Genomic DNA, 8584 nt, shown 5'->3' with positions numbered 1-8584 from the left:
CACACATATGGACATATAGTTATATAAATATATAGATTTAGATATAATGTATAGTGATTTTTATTTTTAACATTTGCAGAAATGGTATACTGTACATATCCTTCTACAACGTGCATTGTTTTTACTCACCAGAGTCTTACAAGTATGGAGATTTACCTGGGCTGATTTGTTTTAATCTTCTTTCTTTCCTTTTTTTTTTTTGTTTTTTATTCAGATATGTCTTAGTCAATTCTGGCTACTATAACAAGAATATTCTAGGCTGGGTAGCTTAAATAACAAGACATTTATTTCTCATAGTTCTGGAAACTTGTAAATCTGAGATCACGGTGTCAACATATGACGGGTTGTAGTGAGGGCCCTCTTCCTGGTTTCCTCACATGGGGGTGGGAAGAGGAAACAAGCTCTCATGTGTCTCTTATAAGGACACTAATGCCATCAGGAAGGCGTCACCTTCATGACCTAATTATCTCTCAAAGTCCCCATCTCCAAATACCGTCACATTGGAGATTAGGGTTTCAACATATGAAGTTTCAGGAGACACAAACATTCAATCCACAGCAGGGTATAATATACATACTCAACTCTAGTACAAAGCTTAAAACCTCCACCCGGATCAAGATGGAGACCATTTCCAGTGCCCACAGTTCTTTGTGCCCCCTCCCACTTCATACTTCTCAGAGGTAACCAGTAATGTGACCTCTAGTGCCAGCAATTCATTTTGTTAGTTTGGGACTTTATGTAAATGGAACCATACAGTATGTACCTTAAGGGTCTGTCTTTTTTTTCTCAACATTGTGTCCAAGCTTCACTCAGGTTGTTGCGTATAACAGTTGTGTGTTCTTCATCATTGGTATACAGTATTCCATATGAATGTAACACTATTGGTATACAGTATATAACATTGGTATACAGTATTATGTTGTATGAATGTAGCACTATTTATTAATCCACTTGGTGGACATTAGGGTGGCTTTCAGTTTTGAGTTATTATGAATAATGCTGCTGTAAATATTTTTGTACATTTTTTGGTGAACATATGCATTGATTTCTCTTGGATCTATACCTAGGAGTGAAACTGTGGGTCATAGTATACAGAGTTGTGTAGTTACAAGAGAGATGATACGGCCCAAAAAGTAAAAAATATTCACTATCATTCATTTAACAAACATTTAGTGAAAGCTTGTTATGTATCAGACATTGTTCTTAGCACTGTGAGTATGTGAAAAAACAACCCAACATCCCTATGCTTATAGAGCTGTCTCTCTTATGTTTTAGTAATATCATGAATTAATAACCAGACATTATCTACATGGTTTCTTGGCTGTCCACTGGTAAGATTTTTCTATTTTGTTTCTAAAAGTCAGAGCAGTCACAACCCCTCATGTGTTAAGCATGGCTAAGAGTTTTGGCCTGAAAGGGGGATTTTCCAGGCGTCTCCTCGCACAAATGGTCCAGTTTCTACCACAGTAAATAGCATCCTCAAGTGGAAGTTCAAAATCCCTCCTCACTAGCACTTTCCATCTCCATGGAGTATTCTTGCAGTGTGCCTGTGCAGGATGCTTTGCACTTGTAGACTGGGCTGGGCCAGCTCTGACCCTGCTAGCAGCCAGCCCTGAAGTCCGCAGTGGTCACTCTCAGTTGCAAGGTCAGTGTACAAGGCATGGCCTAGCTCTATTTCTTCTGAAGAAATGATTTGTTTTAAGTAAGTTCAAACCTTTTAATATGCCTCCAAAGAAGTTAACTATTCAGAAAACTTCCTTCTATCCCACCAAAAGAAATGAAAGAAAAAACAAGAACTCCAGAAAAATAGGAAACATTTGACCTCTGTGAAAGTAAAAACAAGCAAACAAACTGATAAAACTCTTAAAATATCTTTTAAGAGTTGGAAACTATATCGACGTAAGTTACTTTTACTCATAGCAAGCATGTAACATTATCCAAGTAGGAAAAACTATGAAATAAAAGACAATTTAGAAAACATTGCTTTCAGTCCATGTAGTAAATACCCTACTTTAAATGCATAGAAAGAAGTACACACTTAATAGAAAATATATTTCCTCTAGCCCTCATTAGATAAACGCTGAACAAATATTTTAAAAATAGAGATTTGAAGGGGCCCAAAAGCCTTGGTTTTCCCTTGCCTAATTCATTGTTTCCTCCACCTAGACTGTAAGTTCCACAAGGGAGGACATTCTTGTTTGTGACTAAATTCCCATTTGTGGAATAAATACATGAGCATAGTGCTTACTCAGCACAATTCCTGGCACAGCACACAGTAGGGGTTAATAAACAATTGCTGATATTACTTATAATATAGTTGTTGTAATAATGGTAACAAAAACAACTCATTGCTACTGTTATCATGGTCGTTATTATAGTTAAAGGGAAGTTTTGATACTGATTAGATCAGCCCCCATATATTACAGACCAGAAAAAAGTTAGAAAACTGATTAGCGCCACCATTTCCTTCATCCCCGACAGTATTACCAAACAGAGGCCACTCTACCTTCTAAAATTCCCTTTGCTCCATCCAAGACCATCATCCTAGTCCAACCTATTGTCACCTCTAGCTTTCCACTGCAGAACTTCTAACTGTCCTCCTTACCCAGCAGGTCCCTTCAGTGGGGGACTATAGTGATCCTTTCAAAATGCAAATTAAAAACAAACAAACCTTTTATTATGATAGAAGGACATGTGTATAGAAGGACATATTAGAGAAGGAAGTTTTTAAATTGTAAATAAATTAGTTTTTAAAATTTAAAACTTTGCATTCTCAGCCCGAGATGACCACCATTCATACTTTAGTATATGTTTGTCCCACCTTGATAACATTGGTCACAATTATAATTTCACATTTATTTGTATGATTTTTAAAACAATGTGTATCATCCCTGTAAAGCTCTCTGAGGACAAGGACCTTGTCTGGTTTGCCCAAGTATAGCCCCAGTTCCTAGCAGAGTCGATAACACATGTTGGTAATTTAACAAATATTCATTGAGTGAATAAATAAATGAAGTCCTTGCAAAAGTAAGTTAGTAGGTGTATTTTGGTGTGTGTGGGCCACTCACACCAGCCCTCTTTCTTAGAATTAATTTCACAACCCAGTGGGTTGGCTCATGAGAGTCGTATTTGTACTACATGACTCCACCCATGATAATCGATTGAGGGTGGTCACATGGCTCAAGTGGACCAATCAGATTGCTTTTCCTGGGAACTGGGATGTGGATTCCACAGGCAGCCAGTGAGTGGCAGGTGTGTCTGGAATTGAGGAACTTGTAGACACCCTTGGGGGGATGGGGGCTTCTGCTATGTGGGTGAAAAAGAGAACAACGGTCTGCAGATAGAGAAGAATAAAACACACACACAGTGCTAAGCAGAGATACGAGTTGGAGAAAATGATCATGTTCTCAAAGATTTGCTCCTTTCTGGTTCTACCTCAAGAAACCCAGATGTCTGTGGATAATGAGATACTACTGTACATTGGAAATAAAGCACCCCCGCTCTTTTTTTAGCTGGCTCGGCTCAATTTCTAGTACTTGTAAACCAGTGTCTCAATGAGGACAGGCACTAGTCATACGTTAGGTGGTAAGATTCATCAAAGTGATCTTAGTAATCTGCCTGGGGCAACACCTTGTTGATGATGGTCTGAATCCCAGCCAGATTCACTTAGGTGGGAAAACCCAGCCCACTGAGGCTTCCTCTGCCTGCTCTACACTCGGGTAAGAAGTGAACCAACTATGAGGATATCGGCTACTTGAGACAGAGAAGGCAGGATGTGAGCCAGCCAGACTTAACTTGGAGGGTCTTGAATCTTTCACCTGAAATAGACATATGGATTAAAAGAGGATAAAGAACAATCATTTCTATGACATTTCTGAATAGAGAACTGAAAAAAAAGAGGGGGTCAAGCTAAAATCAGGTTCATATTTTTGGTTGTGGCTTCAGGCTATTTAAAGGAACTGCCTTTGAATTCCCCAAGGGATTTTATTTTATTTTTTTTCCTGTTCTTTTGTTATTCAGTGGCCAACTCAGGGTTTGCTGGCTTCTGGAAAACCCAGGGAATTTTGAAAAAGAAAACCTGTGGTGGTTTATGGTTAAAATGAACTATGCAGACTGGTCTGTTATACCAAGATGATGCTGGTAACACCCTACCTGGTGGGAATTCTCATGAAGGCATGTTCCGTAGTTGAGATAGATGGTACAAAACCATCCTCACTCTCGTCCCTGATGGTCTTAAAACACAGTGCACTAGTTTGGGGACCAGATGTCTGGTCAGTGTTAGGGATGCAGCCTGGAGTTATGGAATATTTATTTCTTCTGTGAATCTAATTGTGTCCTTGGCCTCTTTGGCCATACATGTTGCCACATTTCCCTCTGGTTTTCTAGGGCACAGTTGTTTGCTGAAGCTGGAACTTCCAGTGGTTCTATTTAAAAAAAAAAAATTCTGCTGCATAAGGACCCTCACCAGAGTCAAGGCTAACACAGGAGACTGAGGCTCAATGGCAACACATAAAAGAAGCTCCCTGAGATTTTGCTGATGAACTTACTATTTTGGGAGTGAGAGAGAGGTGACTTCTACCACCTGGTGGTTTGGCAAGCAGTGTGTGGAGGGGGTATTAATATGGCTACAATTAGTGAACAGTGGAGCTGAGCAGATAGGGCAGTTCTGGGGTCTCATCCTGGTCCCAATCCCCAGCAACCAAGCAGAGGAGACTTCTGGCCAGCAATTTACTTCCCTCTGGAGAGAATGGAAGTTGGCCTTTCTGTCTACTCCAAATTCAGGAGGGACCATCCTCAAGACACTCCCCACACATAATTCTGTTAGGGTTGGTTTGAAAAGAGAGGAGAGGGGAGGGGAGGGAAGGGGAAGAGGGGGCGGAGGAGGGGGAAGAGGGAAGGGAAGACAGAGGCGTAGGAGGAAGAGAAGAAGGAAGGGGAAGGAGAAGAGAAAAGAAAGAGAAGCATGAGAGCTCTGGACCGCTTATAGTCTGTAGATTGGCAGGTTATCAGTTCCATGCTCCCTGCTCCTCTCTGCCAGAGGTCAGCCAGGGACTGAAAGGGATAAAACCTGGGCCAGCTGCTGGAGTTTAAAGATGCTAAAACCACTTTGGCCAGGAGGGGGCCCCAGATGTCACTCAAATTTGCACATCTCTGGGTAATAGTCCAGCTAGACCTCACTTTACATAATAGTTATCCACCATGCTTAGGGCATGGAAGGGACCAGAAAGATCACCAGAGACCCAGATATGGGAATTGACTTCAAGGCTGGGTGTGGTTGAGCAGGACTAGAACCCCAGGCTGGGTAAGTCCTGCTCCAAAACTGTTCAGATTTTCTCAGACATCATTTTCATCAGCAGCATCTACAAATATCTGTTGAGATTTCAGAAATTTTAAAAGACAACCATTTATTAAATATATGTGTATATATATGTATATATATAGATATATATACACACACACATATCATATTTCACCATGTATAAGACACACCCTTTTTCAAAAAATTTAGGGTCTAAAAACTGGGTGCGTCTTATACAGTGGTTGTATGAGTGCAAAAACAAGCGCGAAAAAAGGGGGAAATTCAAGTAAAAAAAATTTACAATCACTGTATAAAAGCACCCAGTTTTTAGACCCCAAATTTTTCAAAGAAGGGTGCATCTTATACATGGGGAAATACGGTATGTATGTATATATATATATATGTGTATATATATATATATATATATATATACACACACACATATATATATATATAGACTGGGATATATATATATATCTCCCAGTGATGGGTGTGCTGGGTGGGGTGTATGTGGCAGGTGGCCAAGGTGCTAGGCAGTGTGGATGGGGAGGGAAAGGGGTGCTGCCAGAGTCTAGGTTCACATTCCTCAAGATCCTCACTGGCTTCTTACTGGTTTAGAAGGTACAACCTAGGCACAATAAAGTTAAAGAATGATGAAAGATGTAAATAAGGGTTCAATACAGTAGCGGCTGAGCTGTCATAAGGCAATGTATGATGAGTAATCAAATGAATGATTAGCAATTGCCATAAACTTTCTGAGGAGGGCGAGAGAATGATACTGTGCCTTTGTTTGGAGCTTACTGACTTCAATGCTTTCCTGTATGCTGTGTTCTTCAGGTGGCCGCGAAGACTACATGGGAGAGAAGGCAGGTGGGCTCTTCTTAGGGGGAACGGATAGCTAATAGGATCTGCATGTGCGCTGACCCTCCCCTGGAGACACACACGGCCCTTGAGGACCATTCTGCCTTGATGGGAGTGTGTGATGCTTGTGTGAATGGAGAATTGGAACCAGGGGCCCTGAGTTCAAGGGGGAGCAACGTTCTGGGCCTGCTTGTGTTTGTAAATGCACTAAGTTGCTATTTAAATGAACTCTTCCTGCCTGTTGATAGGCTCATAAGCGTGGTGGAGAAGAGAGACGGCCAGTCTGGAATGACCTCATTGTGTGGCATCAAGCAACTCGCTTAGTTTCTCTCAGCCTCAGTTTGCTTCTCTGGAGAATTAGGGGAATAAATAACCTCTCTGGTCTCTTCCAGTTGGAAAAGTCTTTGGTCCTAAGCATTCTATAATTAGGTTTTTGAAAAAATCAGATTTTCAGGTATCAGTCAGCTTGCATCTTTATTTTGGGTCCTCTGTCCCTTACTTATCCTAAATTTGTTTTGGGTATTTTTATGATTATATTTTCTCATTTGAATTCACACAAGGTCCCTGGATTGGAGGCATCCCCATTTCATAAATGAAGGTGGCGAAATAGGGGTTTACCCAAGCCTCTCCAGCACTACTAACTTCTTGAGCAAATGTTCTCAACACGGACCACCCAGTGTACCTACTATGTGCCAAACATGCTGGGATACTGAATAAATGAGATGCAGTCCGGTCTCCACGGAGCCCTCACCCAGTCTCAATCCTTTCTAGGGAGTGCCAGGCACACATGAGGCACTTAGGAAATGTGTTTTGAACAGCAAAGAAGGCTTAAGGCACTGTTGGGAAAGAAAGAGGTTGAAATGTACCCAGGGAAGAAGGGAGAGCCTGTACCATTTTCTACTTAAAGTCTCTTGGGCATATGGCCCCAGAAGGGAAAGGAGATTTTCTTCTCACCGGTATAAATAACTTCTGCCCAACTAATCCCTAGAGATCTTGGCACCATGAGGTTGGGGAAGGGCCTGGCACTCAGTTGTTCTCTCCACCTGATGTAATTTGGGAGCCCAGGGAGGGTTGGAAGCACTCAAGTTGTGCTTCAAGACCCTGAATTTAGGAGATATCAGGTTGTCTGCAGTTTCTTAGCCTAGGAGAAGGCCATCACCTTGTATGTGAACACTGAGTCACCAAGACAGCAGGGGAGCATGGAGCCTCTCTCCTCTAGATCTCTTGAGCTGAGAGTCATGCTCAGGTCCTGATCAGAAGTGGGAGGGTGAGTAGGAAACCACTGGTGCCTCTTAGATGAGCCGACTGCTCTGACTCAAAGGGACCCACAGCAAGCCAGCCCCGCTCCTCTTCTTAAATGGTCCCTCCAACAGCTAACACCAGCTCCCCTCACCATGGGCTTCTCAGGCTTAATTAGTGCTTCCGGAATGCTTTGGGTCCACCGATGAAAAGTGGTTGAGTGCCGTTATGAATCCTTTTACTCTGAACCCATAGGCCATCTTGATTCATCATCAGAGGCTCTCCCAGGTTCCCACAGCTGAGTCCTACTGTTGAGGGGAGCTCGTGCTGAGGGCCTATCCTGGGTCTACCCCCTACCCCAGCAGGCTTTGCTCAGGGTATGATGCCTTGACGACTCCTTTTCCCATCTCTGAGCATCACTGCCAGAAGCCCTGTGCCTAGTGTCAAGGTCCCTCACAGTCTGGACCCCCCACACCCATCCATCCTTATTATTTCCCTCTCCTATGCCTCACCCCCTTCCTTGACGCTTCCCCACACGGACACTTTCCTCCTGGCCCTCTGCCTGTCTCCAGCTGGTTCAGCCTTCAGGTTACATATGTCACGTCTCCTCATTCCACCTTTTCTTCTCCCCCTGATCATGTGACAGATGCTTGTTGTGACTATCACTGTATATAAGGTACTGTGTGCTTGGCTCTATGAGGAGTGCAAAGAAGTATATGATAACAGCCAGTCCCTGTGCATGAGGTGCTTTCAGAGGAAATGAAGTATGTTATGGACAAATACACACATGTCCAAACAGCTCAGGGCCAGTGCTGCTGGTTTGGAAGAGTTCAGAGGAGGCAGAGTATTCCAAAGTGCTCTGAAGTCTGCCCATCCTCCAGGCCCAGCACAGGGACAGCCTTCCTCCATGAAGCCCTCCTGAATTACTCTATTTTCTTGAGTCCTAATGCACATTTTATTAGATACAGGCTTACTGGTATACCTGTTTCTCAATTGGATTTCCTCCTCTCTGAGGGAAGGGACAAGCCTCTGTCAATTGGATTGTTTTCAGTTCCACAAACATTAATTGAACTCTTTCACTCTCCTGTCTCTCAGTGCCTTGTAAATGAGCATAGTATAGGTGCTCAATCAATCCTGAAATTCCAGAATTTTAGAGAAGAAATTTATAAAAATTTTAAATGTCAA

This window comes from Hipposideros armiger, unplaced genomic scaffold (assembly GCF_001890085.2).
Source record: "Hipposideros armiger isolate ML-2016 unplaced genomic scaffold, ASM189008v1 scaffold_28, whole genome shotgun sequence".
NCBI lineage: Eukaryota > Metazoa > Chordata > Mammalia > Chiroptera > Hipposideridae > Hipposideros > Hipposideros armiger.
Note: the sequence above shows the minus strand (reverse complement) of the source record.